The sequence below is a fragment of the Crinia signifera genome, chromosome 2 (assembly GCF_055691185.1).
Source record: "Crinia signifera chromosome 2, ASM5569118v1, whole genome shotgun sequence".
NCBI lineage: Eukaryota > Metazoa > Chordata > Amphibia > Anura > Myobatrachidae > Crinia > Crinia signifera.
The window spans coordinates 136089485-136107258 of NC_139218.1; the positions used below are offsets into that span (position 1 = coordinate 136089485).

The 17774-nt window shown below is 41.9% G+C and overlaps 1 protein-coding gene across 17 annotated transcripts in view; it reads left to right on the forward strand.

Moving 5' to 3' along the window:
- The first annotated feature begins 627 nt into the window (after positions 1–627).
- NFASC (neurofascin) overlaps positions 628–17774 on the forward strand; it is a 139557-nt gene continuing 122410 nt past the window's right edge. For 10 of the 17 annotated variants that reach the window (XM_083172905.1, XM_083172912.1, XM_083172916.1 and 7 more), the window contains exon 1: positions 629–1169. The gene's annotated coding sequence lies outside the window, so the exon portion shown is untranslated. Of the gene's footprint in view, positions 1170–17774 lie in introns of all 17 variants that reach the window. The other 7 variants (XM_083172910.1, XM_083172911.1, XM_083172914.1 and 4 more) reach the window with 4 other exon arrangements.

Sequence of the window (17774 nt, forward strand, 5' to 3'; positions counted from 1 at the left end):
CCTTCTAAAAAGCCTGCTTTTGCCACTGCAGGTCCCTACATCTTCTTGGTGACCTCCATCAGATATTTCAGAGATCTACCAAACTCAAACCATAAGCTGTATACACATTAGATTACATTTTGAATGCTTTTTGAATTGTCTAGTGTGTACACACTAATATTGTCACTGACGATGCACGTTCCCAGGTGCCAGCTGCAGCATTCTCATTCAGTCCAATTTGGGGAACCTATTAATAACCTACTAAAGAAGAAGACTATTGTAACTAGTCTTAAAAGAATATCTGAAGCTGGAGAGAAATTAACAAAATTGTTAAAGTGATGAGAAAGAAATCCTCCATATACTGTAATACAATATGTATAATTTAGTCAATAGAATTGCCTACAGAAGTGTGACATATAGAAGTTTACTGAACATTTGCACCCACTTTGGAATCTGACCTCTTGCTATACATTGTGTCAAAACTCCACTCACCATATGGCCTTATTTTAGTCATTCTCTTTATTGTTCCTTTGCCTTGTCACCCAAAGCACAGCACACACCAACCACCGCGGGTACTGGCTGTCAGGGCCAGGGGTGGATAGAGCGGGAGCGCGCATTTGGCGTCGGGTTCGCGCACTGCTCTGTTTTAGTGCACGACGCAGGACTCTGCCCTAATGCGGTGCGCGGAGAGAGAGACAGCAGCAGCAGCGGCGGTTCCCTGACAGCAGCCTGTCACACAGACACAGAGCACTCCCACACACACGGCGCATCACACTGCTAAGGAAACACAATGATTCACCACCCAGCCTGGCAGAGGGCGTGAGGAGGAAACACGCCGCATGCAGCAGCCAAGCATCCTCATCTATGCCATTGTGACAGTGTGCCCGGTGCTCCTCTATAGCATCACATATAGCACATTCTGCAAGCAGCAGCAGCAGCAGCAGCTGCATCTTCTAGGATTTACCAGGAACACAGCGCTTTCCCACTGCAGCACCTATCCTGCGGGCGGCAGCTGCCTCCTTCATCCCTGCATCATCCCCGCAGCAGCTCTGAGAAGAGAGATCCGGAGAGGACACCCTCGGTCACGGACCAATCGCTGCTGATTCCTGTGGCCTGGACATCAGCAGCATCACACCGGCAGCGCAACAGCAGCATCAGACCGGCAGCAGCAGCATCCCGGGATATGACAGGTCAGCACTGCGGCTCCTGGGTGCAGAGTGGGAGGAGGGGGCACCTTCTAATGGTCCTATTACACATTCTGCATCCTAATGTTATACACACATATCACCTTGCTTTCTTTAACCTCAGCAGTACTCCCATTACTGTGGCTATCATCTGTGGTGGTTTCATTATCCCCCCAGCGCCAGAGCAGCCTTCACTATACCTGCAAATTGTCACTGTTTCCCTTCCTTTGTGTCAGTGCCACCCCTCACCCATGTCTTCCCCACTGTCTGTATGTCTTTGTGCTTTCCTGTATGTATGGAAGTGTGTATCTTTGACATTCTGCTGCCCTGCTCCTGCAATGGTAATGACCACTCTGCATCTCTTATGTCTATTTAGTGGGTTGTGTCCATTCTGCACCACCTAACAGAGAGGTTGATAGGCTAAGCCGCTAATATTATTGTGACAGGCATATAATCACTTCTGGCAACGAATAGGTTAAATAGTATATTTCTTAGGTGCTGTGTGGACAATATGGAGCTAATACTTTGCTCCCAGGTAATGATACTAATGTCATTTATATTCTTAGCATAATTGTTCTCTAAGAGAAGTGGATAAGGATGTTGTGTGGCCTTCTTTTAGCCGGTTGCAGTTAAAGGAATTCTACAGTGTTGGGAATATTTTTGGTTTTTACATTGGTGGGGTTTTATCAAACGTTGATAGTACTGTCCACATTTTTCACAAGATTGGCCATATTTGTTATACATTTTATTATTTCAATACCTGCTCATTGCTGGCCATTTGTTGAGATTCCCCTAGAAGCTTGTGGTCACAAAAGTACTTCACAGGATCAGTGTGCAGCTCACAAAACATGCAGTCATGAACTTGAACATGGCAGTTTCAGATGATGATTTTAGCTATGGAACTAAAATGTTTGACTATCACAAAATGTAATCTTGTCAATTTAAAAAACCCTACTGTATATATGTTTTGGATCAGATAATGTACGGTAGGTTACTATTCCATAATATACAATGATTCAGAGACAGCATGCCAAGTACTATCTGCAGGGCCTGTAGTTAGATCCCGTTATAAAGGCCTACCATAGAAGTGGAAGTAACCTCTGATTTTAGAACAATCCTCACAATTATTCGGAGCCTTAAGTAATATACTGGTTTGGGGACCCCCTCACACCCACAGTTTGCTTATGAAGAAGTCTAGGTTGTCCAATGGGCTATCTTGCTCTAAATCACAATAACGCTCAAGGGCCTGTTAGAGGATCCCATGTTCCTTTACTGGTTCCTTTAATGCTGCTTTCAGACCGCAAAAACAGCATTGACCCAGTATATTTAAACAGACAGCTTGAAGACAGCTTAAAACCCCTTTCACACCGCATATCTGACACGGTATTTTACCGATTCAATGCCGTTTTTGTCCCTCTAATTACAAGTTTTTGAACCTTCATTGAAGCCAGTGGAATCACTGCGGGGGTCGGGGGGCAATTTAAGCTCTGAGTCATCTGTGTCAGTGATACTTTGCTATTCCCATCCTTATACACAGCAATACAACAGGACCCTGTGCAGCTTGCTGCAACAGCACTCGCCAGGCTACGAGGGAAGCCCCGGTGCTCTCCGTGCTGTCATCACCCGACCGGGTGAGCTTACACCCTATGCCGCTGTGCTCCAGCACGTGGGTTAACTATCCCCTCTGGGTCCCACTCATTACATATGCAGGGGGTGGGGACCTGCTCATATATATATATATATATGTTTTCCCGTGACCGGAAGTCCCGGAACCGGAAATAAGGTCATCATTAGGTATAAATATGAGATCAGATTGTGACACCTCCTCACCTTGATAAAGGGACAGCAAGTCCCGAAACATGTTGGCCTGAGAAGAGTGTCACATTACTTTTTAAACAGGAAGAGAAGAAAGGTCTGGGACCATTTTGCAATAGTCCGGATCCAATCTGTGTATATTTGCTCTCTGCACCTCCCAGGACACCACCTAACTCCTTTCTATATTTTTTTTTCTTTTACCATTGTTTGTATTACCAATTGGAAAATATATGAATAAAAACCTTTTTTATATCCATATTGTTAGAAAAAGATACCTTTATGTGAGGAATCAATCGCCACTATAACATCGTGAGTACGGGTACGTGACCCATCTACTGACTGATAAAAAAGAAATCCTTATAAGTGTTTAACCACACCATTATTTGTAAGTTAGGTACGCCCCATATGAGACGTACTAGACAAAAACCAGAAGTTTTTAATAAAGAAACAGTTCTACACATTGTCCTCTTCTTTTTTCATTTATCGTGGACTGGAGAACAAAAATAATCAGTTTAACAACGTTAAAAGAAAGAAAGGAAACAGTACAGGGAAGTTCAAACTCTTTTCCCTCCTCCTCACTTCTTTTTCTCTTTTTTCTTTTTTCTCCTTCTTTCATTTCATCTTTTCCTCCATAAGTCCATCCACAAAGGAAGCGACCATTCTTGTCATACACAAAATATCCATTGCTTTTCATAATCTCTAGGGTGAGATTATTTATAACAAGAGGGCAGCATCCTTGGGGCGCTCGAAATCACCCAAATACATCTTACCAATACGAGTTTTTCTTACTACTACTAATAAACCGTCAACCCGATTTTTTGAAATCAATAACCCCTGCGACGAAACGCATTGGGTCTTTATTCCATCTACAAACCACCATCCAATGTATATAGTGTCTGATGTATTTTATGTCATTTTTAAATACAATTTTTGTATGATAGTTTGTACCTATTGTCAAATATCACTTAAAGGTGGTGGCTATCATCAAGCGCTCTCGAAACCCACTTTTCTATCTACCTTATCAGACCGTCCTCCACTAACAGGGAGGTCTTATAGAGTACAGCGGCTTCGTCTAGTGCAAAACAAAGTCTATCCGACTGTTTATATATATCAATATATATATAGCTATATATATATAAATATAGATATATATATATATATATATAGAAGGAAGGCACCAGGGCACCATTCAGATTACACAGCAGCAAGGAGTGCCGGTCCCCACGGATACTATATATATATATATATATATATATATATATATCAAGCTACCCCTTAATGAAGTCACATAGACGAAATGCGTTGGGTAATCTTTCCGCCTACCAAAACCGGCCTTAGGCATAGGCAAACTAGGCAATTGCCTAGGTCATTTGGAATGCCTAGGGGCATCAGCAGCTTCTGCTGATTAAAATGATATGCAGCATGCCTATATTCTGTGTGTGAGGTTGTATCTGCATATGGAATAGTATATTCATAGAAATCACTGTAACATAGCATTCCGTATGCAATTACAGCCACAGTCTCACACAGAATATAGGCATGCCGCATATCATTTTAATCATTGGAAGCTCCTTGTGTATGCTCGTCATAACAATGCAAATAAGATGAATTTTCAGCAAAAAAGCACCCAACGTTAGCAGAACTGGCCAGGAGCTGCATGGCCTATTGAGTCAAGATGTATGAGGAAACATCTATATCCAAGCAGAGGCAGAGGTCACAGTGTTATCGGCTGTGCGAGTGCTGTCTGTGGGTGGGTTGGTTGTGCAATAGTGTTCGGCATATGTGTAAGGGGCATTGTGTGTGTCATGTGTATAAGGGCATTAATAATGTGCAACATATGTGTAAGGGGCATTATGTGTGTCATGTGTATGAAGGGCATTAATAAAGGTTGGCATCATGTGAAAGGGGCATTATGTTTATAAGGACATTAACAATGTGTGTCATGTGTAAGGGGCATTACTGTGTGCCGAGGGGTGCAGAGAGAAAGGGGTAGGGGGTACAAATTACCCAGGCCAAAGTCTGAGGGAAGGGCCCAGTGGGGGCCTCGGGCCCCCTCCCCTTAAGTGACAGCAGCAGCTGCAGCTTTTCTCCTCTGCTCAGCACACACTGCTTTGTGCTGGGTTGCAGTGTGGCCATGGAGGTGCTTAAAATACAATATTTTCTCAGGATTTTTTTCTAAGGGTATAATGTGAATAATGTGAGGAGTAATGTACATAAGGTAAAGTGGTACTACTGTGTGATGTAATGTGAATAAGGGACACCATCACATGATATAATGTGAATAAAGTTGCACTACTGTGTGGCATAATTTGAATTGGGGGTACTATTGTGTGGCCATGCCCCTTCCCAGCAAGAACACACCCCTGTTTGGGCTGCACCGAATGTGTGCGCTGTTTCTATTTAAAATTTTGCGGGTAGGAGCACCAAAATGATGACTGCTATGATGAGGGTTGATGGTGCTGGGAAAGGGGAGCAGGGTCAGAGGCAGAACTAGTGGCGGTGCTAGGGGGCACCAGACAAAATCTTGCCTAGGGCGTCATTTAGGCTAGGGCCGGCTCTGCCGCCTACCATTATTTAAGATAAGCACCTTTTATTGATTTTATCAATAATCCTGTCTTTTTACTATTAGTCCAATTTTTTATAAATTTGCTTGTAACTTACTTTTTTACAGCTTTATGTTCTTCTTTTTATATTAAATTTGTCAACCAATAAATTTATATTTTTTTATATATATGTTTTATACTGCCCATATATATATATATATATATATATATATATATATATATATATATAGTCGCAGTTCTACAATAATTAGTTGCCGATATCTTTATACATTGCTTTTTATGTTTATTTAAGTAACATACCATTACTTGTATTTAAATATTGGCAGACACCCTACATAACTAAGGGAATATTATTGTTTTTAATACTTTTTAAGCACAAGTGGCGCCGTTAATCTAAAATATATATATGTATATATATAAAAATGTATTATTTTGTGGTCCTTAAGAAAGGGTCAGTAATGTCCTGAAATGTTGATCAGCCATGTTTTCTAACAATCTGCAAAGTATCCGGTGATCATGTATTGGTTATGTACTGTTGATAATACAAGCACCTATTGATTGAAATCTAGTAAGTGCCATCCTTCTTCCATATGGAAATATTGATTATACAGTATATACCCACAGAGAATGCTTATCACTTTGTATTTGTAATGTTTTTTTTTTTTTGTGTGTGTGTGTATCCTTGTCTTGTGCTTTCTTATGTCAATTGCGAAGAAAGGGGAGGGGTAAATATCTGCACAGGTTGGCGCTACAGCACCCACTTTAACCCCAAACGAGACAATACAAATGTGTGGGTCTCAGTGGGGGTGCAGCCAAAGACACTAAATAGTACAAATTGGAAGGACAGAGAAGAATGTATTTTTTATTGGCGCGCAGAGGTGAGTTGAAAAATGTGCATATCTGCAGGAAATAGACCGTTGGTGTAACACAAACCTTAGCAATGTACAAAACTAGACATACATAAATTATAAAAAAAACATGCCCCTTTTTTTGTTTTGGGACATCACCCTCCCCCTCAAAAAAGGGATACAGTTGTAGAGACATGGACAGAGTAGGTTCCTCCATAATGGATTTAACCAGCACAAGGGTATGATATGATAGTTTGGGCACACTATATCAAAGTGTTCTATGGTTGCCAGTGCATGCTTGAACCACTAGTGCCAGCATGAGTTGATACATGTAAGTATTTATTGCTCTAAAGTTGAGTTGTTTGCTTTGTCCTTGGTTATTGGATCACATTTTTAATTTGGATCCCAATTCCGTGCTGAACAGGCTGGTGCTTTATCATATTTTGGGGGATAAGCTAAGCCATAGAGAGTAAGGAAATCAGCCCCTAACTGTCATGTTACAGGCTAGCGGCTAGATGTACTAAGCCTTGAAAAGTGAGAATGTGGAGAGTGATAAAGTACTAACCAACACAACATTATCTGTCTCCCCCCATCACTTTATTGCCCCGTTTATGTTAGGGCCTCCTGACTACCAACACTAATTGACAGCCTGATTCTAAATGTTCCTAAATGTTCCTAAAAATCTATATTCAGTCTAGAGTTGTTTAGTATGTTTCAGTAATTATGAGCCATTTTCCTGCAGAGTTTTGGATATTTCTCCTGAAATCCACTGAACTTTGTATTTAATCAAATCATTTAGCCATCTAACCATAAATTGTAGCTGATTGATGATATGCAGTATCCTCTGACACCTTTTCTTGTCTTTCGGAACATTGCCTTTTTATTCTTTACCAGTTTACATAAATTGTAAAATAGTATGGAACAAATGTAACAATTAACACTGTGGTTTGACCACTTCAATTAATGTTACTGTTATCTGTTACCTGACTTATCAACACATTTTATCATATGCAACAAATTTTAAGGTACTTGTTTCCTAGCATGGCGCCCATCGCATCGTATACCATAACACTTAATATGGTGTACGATGGTATGCGATGCGATATTGTACAATAAAATATTGCATTGCATGGTATGCCATACAATGGCATACCATGCGATGGTATACGATTTTTGACTGTACAAGCACCCTGATGGGTCCTTTCAATGTTAAATGGCCCCCCATTGTTAACGACACCCCCAGGATCAACGCCAATCCGAAGTGTGGCCAGCGTAGCGAGCCCACGAGGGGCGGCGGTAAGCGTCCTCCGACCTTTTCATACCCCCACTATCCACGTCGGCGTGGAGCTGAATTTAGATAGTGTGGCGAGCGCAGCGAGCCACCGACCCCGAAGCGTGGCGAGCGGAGTGAGCCCTGCGAGGGGATGCGGAATACATGTAAAGTAATTGCGTCCCCTTGCGGGGCTCGCTGCGCTCGCCATGCTTCGGGCTCGGTGGCTCGCTGCGCTCACCACACTATCTGAAATCAACTCCACGCTGACGTGTATAGTGGGGGTATGAAAAGGTCGGAGGACGCATAACCCCTCCCCTCGCGGGCTCGCTGCGCTCGCCACGCTTCGGGTTTGCGCTTTGGGTTTGCGTTGATAGTGGGGGTGGCGTGGGGGTGCATTTAACTTTGTAAGCACCCATCAGGGTGCTTGTACAATTAAAAAATGCATTGTATGCGGCTATATGGCATGCAATGCGATCAGATGCCCTACGATGGAAATCGGGGGCGCCGTGCTAGGAAACAAGTTTCAATATTAATACTCATTGTATATGATAAACGGTGTTCCAGTCAATTGGGATACGGTCATTTGGTACAGCATGATGGTCAACAAGCATTGGGTCAACACCATTAGGTCGACATGGGGATAGGTTGATATTGATCTAGGACGACATGGGTCAAGGTTGACATGGGTCTAGGTCGACATGGGTTTAGGTCGATAGGTCATTAGGTGGACACAAGCATGTCGTTTTTTAATGAAAAGTCACTAGAAGTAATGCTGTGGCAACATTGTCATTAATCTGTCTTTTTCCTATTGAGACATATGGGCATCATAATGTGCAGTGTTAACTTCTTATACTAAAGCTTCTTAAAATAGACATGTGGTGGTGTTGCCCTTAGCTACCAATCAGCATCTACCTATTATTTTTCTGTTGCATTCTAAAAAATGATAGACAGATTCAGATTGGTTGCTAAGGGCAACACCACCACTTGCCTGTGAGTAACTTTAGTATATCTTCCTCATGGGTGCATTTGTCAGAGTTTGCCGAAAGATGTGGGATGCCGACTGATCTCAGACAGTTTTTTAAAGCGGCAATTATTTACAAAGCAAAACCATTCCTTATACATGATTGCTGCTTTAAATAAAACATCTGCGATCGGCTGGCATCTTACACCTCCTCATAGGCGTGCGCAGCACATTTTATTAAGGGGTGTGCATAGCTCTATCTATTGGGCGTGTCTAACACCACCAATTAGGCATGCCTACCATCATCGATTGGCACTGGCTACAATATATCTACAATATGTCTCAGCCACACCATAATCTGCCTATTTCAGTTTTAATCTTCTAATTACTCTGTGTAACAGTACATGCAAATAAAGTCATAAACATATATGGATTACGCAGGTATGTAGGGATATGACAATGGTCTAGTACAATTAACAATGCAAACACACATTATTGATTGATAGATGCTTCTTTTAATGGAATACAGTTCTAAAAAGCAAAATTCTTTTGCTGGTACTGCTAGCGGCAGAGGTGTTCATAAGGGTGGGAGCAGCATTAGGGGGTGCCTGTGCACCCCTAACACTCAATGTGCGCACACCTATGCACCTCCTGCAAGCTTGGACATTGCCCCTAAAGATTTACTACCAACTGCTTATTCCATTCTGTCTTAAAATTCACAATTCGCCAACTTTCCTTCATTCCATAACCTCATTACTTTATCTCCTACATCTTTTCACTCTTACCACCCATTTCCCCATTTCACAAAGCGTACATACTGTAGCACTTTTTAGGAATCAATCACGTGATTACTTTGTGCAGAAACACGTTGCTTCATAGGAGGGTATTCAATCTCCTCCGCTATTTTCGACATAGGAAATAGCGGCAGCAGCCTTTTCAGTGCTGTCGCTTCCAACAGCATTGAAGGCGGAATTCGACAAAACGGATCTGATTCTAAGTGCAGTCGGATCTATTTGTGTCGAAAATGGCCATGAATTGTCGATTTCGGGTGCCGGAAGGGGGCCCGGCAGTCGGGATCCCTACAGTCATTCACCCGACGTCGGGATCCCGACTGTCAAAACACCAACAGCCGGGTTCCCAACGGCCACCGGCTATTTTCCCTCGTGGGGGTCCACGACCCCCATAGAGGGAGAATAGAATAGGTGGCTTGCTGTGCTCGCCACTGTGCCCGCAAGGGGCTTAGTTGCGCTCACCATGCTGTCTGGGTCCGGCCAGTTGGGATCCCGACTTCAGGATAATGACTGTCGGAATCCCAACTGTCGGACCTCTGTACCACACCCGTTGAATTCATGGCTGGATCTCGACAATCCATGGCCGTTTTTGCTGATACACCCCCTTTTTCGATAGTGGACAGGCGGAACATTCATTTCCACCTGTCAATATACTGTCCAGCCAGGTGAAAACAGGCCAGGATTCCGGCTGTCCGAACGTTCCGACAGTCGGAATCCAGGAATGCATACCCCCCATAGTCTTATTAAATATTTCTGCTTTTTCTCAATCGTTTCTTTTTTTGTATATCGATTAAAACATGTAGTCAGAACAAATTAATAATGCAAAATATCCTTAGGTTGGCTAAAATATACAGTAGCACAGATAAATATTGCTGGGGTACAAGATGTACAAAATGTTATTGAAACCCTTAGAAATGAATGACCATGGGAACAAAGAGGTGCATGATAGCAGCAGTGTGAGTTTATTTAAAGATTTGAACAACAAAATGTGGCGATTGCATTATAAATTGCAATGCAGTAAAATGTGAATTATATATATTATATAAAATAGCTTTCATATAGCTGATTAGCCTGGGAATAATTTAAAACAGATTATCTATTGTCAGGCTAGAGGGATTGCAGCCAGAGTCAGGCAAGTAGAATTTTTTTTTGATGGGATTATAATAAAATATTCACTGAAGTGGAGATCACTAGGGAGTGTGCACAGTATTAAAATCTGGAGATTATAAGAATTAGCATCATCTTTGCACTGCACACACCATCTCTCCGGTGTAAGACTGTACTATGGAACGGTAGCGTAATGCTGTGATAACTTCAATCGTTCCCTAAGAAGCAGTTTATATATTTATAGTGTTTGTGCACATCCAACATTTTATAATCCAGTTTTTAATGACTGCTAGTTTTGTATGCTTTCATTGTAAATGCTTTTCTATATTTATACTATTCCACAGAATGCATGCAGTACCTCGCTGAAGAAACCAATATATTATATTATTTAAAAAAAATAGGAAACAAATATGTACTAACCAATCAGCTTCTGTTACTTATCAAACACAGCCTGTGACATGATATTTAGGAGCTGATTGGCTGATTCGGTCAGGGAATTCAATTGGGTGCTTCGAGGATTCGCTCGGCCAATCCACCCAACATTGAGACGACGGAGGCAGGGATCTCACTCAAAACCGTTTTCTGGCTAATAGGCAACAAGTACTTTTAGGTGTATTCGAAAGTAGGACAGCCAGACGAAGGTGGGCAAATCAGGATGCCGTTGCCTGCATTGAAACACCACGGCAACAGCTTCATGAATTCTTCCATTTATCTCTCTCCAATTTATCACTCTCCAAAGCTTTATGTTTGTTGTCATCACCATCTATCAGCTTCCCACCATAGTGGGAATAGTCTCAGTCTCCATTAAAAATGCCTTTGTAGTACGAAAAACTACCGGTATCTTTTTTTTTTTTTTTTAAAGTACTGTTGCCATAGATAATAATGTATACTTCACCACATGCCACTGATATGGGACTGACTTTATTGCAGAATAAATGTTTTATAAGCCCACATGGTCATTCATTAACTGCAGACTTGCTAATCTATGGCAGCAGGAACTGGCCATAAAGGCCATATTGGCTGTAATTGTGAATAGGAGAGCCATGTCTCACTTCTTATTGCGGTTATCGGTATCTTGTCTGTTACTGCACAGCTGCGTATGGATACAGAGATGTCACTGTTCTTAATACACAGCAAAATGTTTCACAGAATCTCATTAGATTAGAATTTAGCAAAAAACGAACCCTTTCAGCATCACTGAGATATGTTCTGGTAATTCCTAATATTTATTGCAGACCACAAAAGTGTGTAACATGTCGGGATGCTTAGCATTTGTCACTTAGGGGCAGATTTATTAAGCTTGGAGAAGAGATAAACTGGAGATAAAGCGGAGAAAAGGTAAAAGGAGATAAAGCACCAGCCAATCAGCTGTGTTTGAAAAAGACAGTTGGGAGTTGATTGGCTGGTGCTTTATCTCCTTTTACCTTTTCTCCGCTTTATCTCCAGTTTATCTCTTCTCTTAATAAATCTGCCCCCTAGGTAACCTAGTGATCTGCCAGCCATCTGGATGCTGGTTCATCGGTTTTCTACAGTATATATTCCTCTAGTTACAAGCATAGGACAAATACAGTCTTTACATTGTTTTATTCCTCTGTTTAGCAGGAATCTTCGCAAGAAGAACTAAGGCCCTTCTGAGCAATATATATATATATATATTTTTAAAAGTCTAATGTGCAAAAAAGTCTAGTGTCCCCTACGCATCTTTAACATAACCCCCAGAGACCCCCCACCTCATCTTTCTCTTGTTCAGCTGGTCCCAGTGACATCACTGAACTATATTGTTTACCAGTATCGTTTAGTGTTTACACTGAATATCGTTTACCTGGGAGTTCAGAGGGAAACACTGCATACTGATGGAGCATGTGCGTCCTAGCCTGATGGAGTCTCTCTCCGCCAGCGGGGACGTTCTGGCGAGCGCCGGCAAAGGAAGAGAGGGGCTCCATATGTAGATTGCTCATAGAGCATATCAGCTAGTGTGTATGGGGAAAATTAGTAATTTAGGCTGTGGTTCATAGCTGATATAGGAGATGATAGTAGAAGTAGTTGTTAGATACTGATGTCGTTTGTGTCTAGGTCTGAGTGGGTCCAACAGTGCCCTATTGATCAGCATCCTAAGACGTGAATAGACTTGCACAGTATTTGACTTAATATGTGTGGGCAAAAGTAGGTGGGCTAGGACTGTGACTGAATATGGTCTGTGTGGGAAGTGTAGCTAGATTAGGGATGGCCATTGTTGCCTTTGTCATCGATGGCAAAAATGCAACTGGCCATTGATAGTGTATAACTATGCAATGGATGACCATCGATCTTTTCACATATCGATGGTCATCCATTTTCTTTTATTGAATGGACTATGGGCCAATCAAAATACAGGGGCTGGGCTCTACGGGTGTCGAGGAGGAGCTACACTCCGTATCCCAGCCCCTTGGGGGAAAAAAAAGCACAACTATTCGTTGAAGCTTGAAATCGATTGTGGAAAACCATCTAGTTCTCCCCCATCAATGTCAAAATTAGTCAACATCGGCCATAAACCATCAATGATTTATAATTATTGATTGTCAATGGCCATCCCTAAACTAGTGTGCGAAATGCAAAGCATTGGGAGATATTTAACGTGCATTTGCAGTACTGTCATTTGTGCCTCACTATGTAGTTTTGATTTCTGTTGATGCCCCTGTAAATCTTTGAAAGCTCTAACACAATTGGCCAGCTCAGAGATACCTGCATATCTGCCCAATGACACACTGGCATGGAACTAAATATTCAGACGTATGCCAGGTGGTCACATCAGTGCAACACCACTACCCCAATCCATATGCTTTTACATATAACTATCATCCATTATTAGTGATACCAGGACTATCCTTGGTTCAAGAGATCCTTCTAAAATTAGACGGATCTCTGTGCAGGAACAAATAAACATAGCCAACTAAACTAAACCAGCTTAACTTAAACTAAATAGAAAAAGCTGTTGGCCACCAAGTTCATTCAGGTACATGTGGAGATGTGGAGTTGTACATGGCTCTTAATTGCCTATAGATGTGTACATCCAGCTGATACTGCTTTCACATTGCAGAAATGGGTAATGACACGGAATTCTTAAATGGGACTTTAAAACGGGTCTGAGCCTTGAGACCTTTCACATTGCAGGTGAAAACCGTTTTAAAAATCATTTAATACCATTCAAACATTCAACCCGTTTAACCCCCAAGGGACACGTTTCAAGCCATTGAAATAGAGCTGTTCAAACTGCCAAAAAAAACGGCTTTAAAACGTGTAGGACTCTGCTTTTTAACTGTGTTGAAATACCGGTTAACTTTAACCGGTAAATCAACTCTGGCACTTTCACATTGCAGCCTTAATCGTTTTAAAATGGAAATAAAACGGCAATATACCATTTTAAAAGTGCGATGTGAAAGGGGTATAAGTGAGTCAAAAGATCCAACCATAAAATAGATCTGAAGGCAAGTCTGCATCAGGCACAAAGTGTTCTTTCTTGGTGTGTACTGGCTTGGAGAGGCAGTGTGGTGGTTTCCTATTAGAGAGATACTTATTTGGCAATACAGACTCCATATGAAATAAGCAAGCGCAAAGGCTTATTCACGCTTACTTGACCCCCATCCAATATGTCTCCATATTGTTGTTATTCTGCACATCCAGCTCCTCCTCTACATCTGTTCTGTCCCTTTCACTGATATATCCTTTATCCCTATACATCTTAGCTTTCTTCCCATTTGTTTCCTTGTCCTTCTTGCTTTCCAAGTACCCCCTGCTGTCTCTCCTTCTGTCACACTGTCAGCTTCCTCCATAGCATTACATACTGGCACCCTTCTGCCACACACTTCTCTCTCTGGTGGTATGCACATCTATCTGTGGAATAAAGAGTTGTCCAGACAACCACAAGTGCACACAATATAGTCACTAGTCAAGCATGCAGCATCATATCAAAGCTATAGTCATAAATTACTACACACACGTGCAATACAAGCCACCACGTTTTCATGTCTAGTGACATTTATTAACACCACATGCTTGAATGATTCCAAATTTAAACAAAATTGCGTTGTGAAGTTATTGTGGTTTATGACATTGAGGTGTTATTGCACTTCCCCCTTGCAAGCTACCAATGTGCAGGCTACGCTATTTATAGCGGATTGCCTGATGATTAAGTATTAATCTCAATCGGCAAGATTTACTAAGCCTTGAAAAGTGATAAAATGGAGAGTGATAAACCACCAACCAATCAGCTCCTTTTTTTTCTGTTCAAACACAGCAGTGGCAGTTAGAAGCTGATTGGCTGGCACTTTATTACCCTACATTTTATCGCTTTTTAAGCTTACTATAGTACATTTGTTCCTCAGTGAATACATTTTTCTAAAACAGCAATTCACTATTGCTCCAGTGTGAGGACACCTGCCTGAAGGTAGCAGTGATACGGACAAGCCCCGTACACACTGGGAGATTTTAGCCACAATAGCCGGGGATATGGTCGATCCCTCCGATCTGCCCTGGGGAGGTCACTGGTCGGAGTAACATGCTCTTGCGACCAGCGGCATCCCCCAGCAGAGAGTCTCCTTTTTATCAGCGACCATCTCTGGTCGCTGATGAAAATGGGACACTGGACGATATATTGCTCAGCAGCAGGTGTGAAGAATTCATAAGCCACCCATATGTTTTTATTAATTCAGAACCTTATCATCTAATGAAATAAAGACACGGACAACTGTTTAGATTGGAAAAATATTAAGGTCACAGCCAGAATGAATTCTAATAAAAAAAATTGAAATGGAAGAATTGGTCAAGGTGACAAAGAAGCATTGCTCCTCGGCAATAGTCCATTACTCAACTCTCCGTTAAATTAATTAAATCGGTGTGGAGTTTCCACCCCCTGCGCAACATTACCGAGTAGATCTATTTCCCCTTAATTAGCAAACTGCTGATCCCTATGTAAGCTGGTGACCTGGTCCACCCCTAAGGTAGTGACCGACTCGTGTCTCTCAAAGGGGAAATGCTAGTCAATCTCTGTTGCGCAAAATTCGAGCTGCGGAGTAGTCATGCTCTCCACCAACAACAAGGTTGAAATACCGCAGTACGCCATCTAACCATATGACAAAAACTTACTTTAAAACTTCCAACAGGGCAGTGACAAACAACTTCATCCCTTCCTTGTTCAAATGAAGGGCATCTGCTCTATACAGCTTAGCTGCCTCATAGCGGATTCCAGGGTGTTTTATAAATTGCCCGAGTAAACTTACCACAAATCTTGATACTGCTGCATTAAGCTTTCTTCTCACCCTATCTAAAGCCACACCCCCTTGTGATCCTCTCCAAAACCTCCTTGGAATAACTTACGACCAAAAAAGCTTCACCTTTAGCCAATGCGCCTTCATTTTCTACATATCTGCCTTTATTACCCTAATTAATTCTACGCCCTTGCATGACCCTAAGTCATTGCCACCCAGCATGGATAATCAACAGATCCGGAAAACCCCATTTAGCTTCTGACTCCCATAAAATCTACAATATCCTGTGCCAACGAAGACCCCTAACACCTATCCATCTAATCCTGCGGCGGCCCTCTGCCCTAACTTCCACTCCAAGTGGGAGAACAACTCTCCATAACCAAAATACCTACCGCGGGCAGCTCTGGACACACTGGACATTTCCTTTACCAAATTATTCACCAGGAGACAAATTCAGGAAAGGAGTCATCTAACGGTGGTTACATAAATACGGTACCGTATGAACTGGACTGTCATTTTTTCAATACCCCTCATTTTATTGTTCCCATTTTTCATTTTATTAATTTTTTATTGTCATGTCATGATTCATGTTTTTAGTATTAACATTTTGTTACATTTCTTATCCATTGGCACTATAATTTGGTAATGCTGGATCAGGAACAGGAGATGCTGTTCCATGGTATATGTCTGATGTCTGCATATTATTTGTCCACTGCTTCCTGAGGGGTAGGGCCAGGCACATTTACAGCTCAGAGCTGCAATGGTCCCATGCTCAATAGCTGAGCACCTAATGCTGCAGAAACAGGCCAGACCGCCCCCCTTGCCAGTCATGCCTGTAGGCTGGACAAAGAGGGAGTTGGGCGTGGGATACCTACTACCTCCGCAGCCACACAAGTCCCGGCAGTGGGCAGTACACAAGCCGCCGCCTGAATTGACACCTGCTGCCTAGCAGTCGCTGACTCCCTGTCCTCATCCTGCGCCACTGGCCCTGCAGGGACAAACGACCATGGCGCAGTCATTGCAGCTGATATCTGTGCCCCCCTCACAGCCATGAAGCTGCGGCGGCCTTACAACCCTCTGCCAGGTGACGGGCAGGTGAGCGCTGCCACGTGGGTGAATTTATAGTGAAAGAAGAAAGAAACTACAAGGGAAAGATTATATAGATAATAAATATATAATTAATAGATAGAAAACTGAAAATCTAGGTAAGAAAGAAAGAATTTAAGCAATGTGGGACACAAAGCAGAGATACTTAGCCTGGCCTGGATCCTAGCATCCAAAACTTGGCAAGAGGAAGTAGATTACCTCCGCCAAGAAATATATAATCAACTAAAGCCCTCCTCTAACTAATTTCTAAGTGGCTACTAAATTATGACTGACCTTCAACCAATCCTGAACCATCAACAATAAACAGCAAAACTAACCCTGTTCTTACTACAAAAAAAAAAGGGTTCTTATTTCATCTCAAGCTAATTCAAGCTCTCGATTCTATTTATAATTGAATTAGTAAAGCAAAATAGAGAGTTTTTAGGAATGTATTCATAATGTATAGATCAGAAATAAAGGAGGGAAAGAGGCACTTTTTTAAGTATATAAAATCAATGTTGCCAAAAATGTTTTAATATTATAATAGTGACAACTTATATTAAACACAAAGAAAAAACTCAACAACTGAAACGATTAAATCTTTTTATGTGTAAACAATCTACTTCAACAAATTCATCTGAATAGTAACAGGTCACAAAACTCAAGGGTCATTGATCACATTGCACAAAAGTAGCCCAGACTCAGTGTATATGGGGAAAAGACAGATGTCCAGCAGGGGACAGCTGGAGCCTGATTGTCCAGTTACTTTACAGGGTCCAGACAAAGGGCCCTCCAGCCACTGGATAACAGCTGAGAATGCTGCTTTTTACCATCAGCTGTAACATCTGTGAATGCGGACGTACGTTAGGAGTTATATGGTAAAATCACTGCTTTCACATTGGATTCTTAGGTACTTGTTTCCT